This window comes from Octopus bimaculoides, chromosome 17, assembly GCF_001194135.2.
Source record: "Octopus bimaculoides isolate UCB-OBI-ISO-001 chromosome 17, ASM119413v2, whole genome shotgun sequence".
Classification (NCBI taxonomy): Eukaryota; Metazoa; Mollusca; class Cephalopoda; order Octopoda; family Octopodidae; genus Octopus; species Octopus bimaculoides.
In genome coordinates this window covers 51,957,691-51,957,923 of record NC_068997.1, presented here as the reverse complement: position 1 = coordinate 51,957,923, position 233 = coordinate 51,957,691, and positions in this window count along the sequence as shown.

Below are 233 nucleotides of genomic sequence, written 5' to 3'. Positions count from 1 at the left end.
ATATATATATATATATATATATATATATATATATATACATGTATACACGCTCACATATATACATATGTATATTTCCATACACACACACATGCGGACGAACAAACCCGCACATACAGACATATATATAGATATGTGTATTTGCGTATCTACCGATCTATCTACTTATTTTGGTATCTATAGACATATACACGCATATATATATATATATATATATATATATATATATATATATG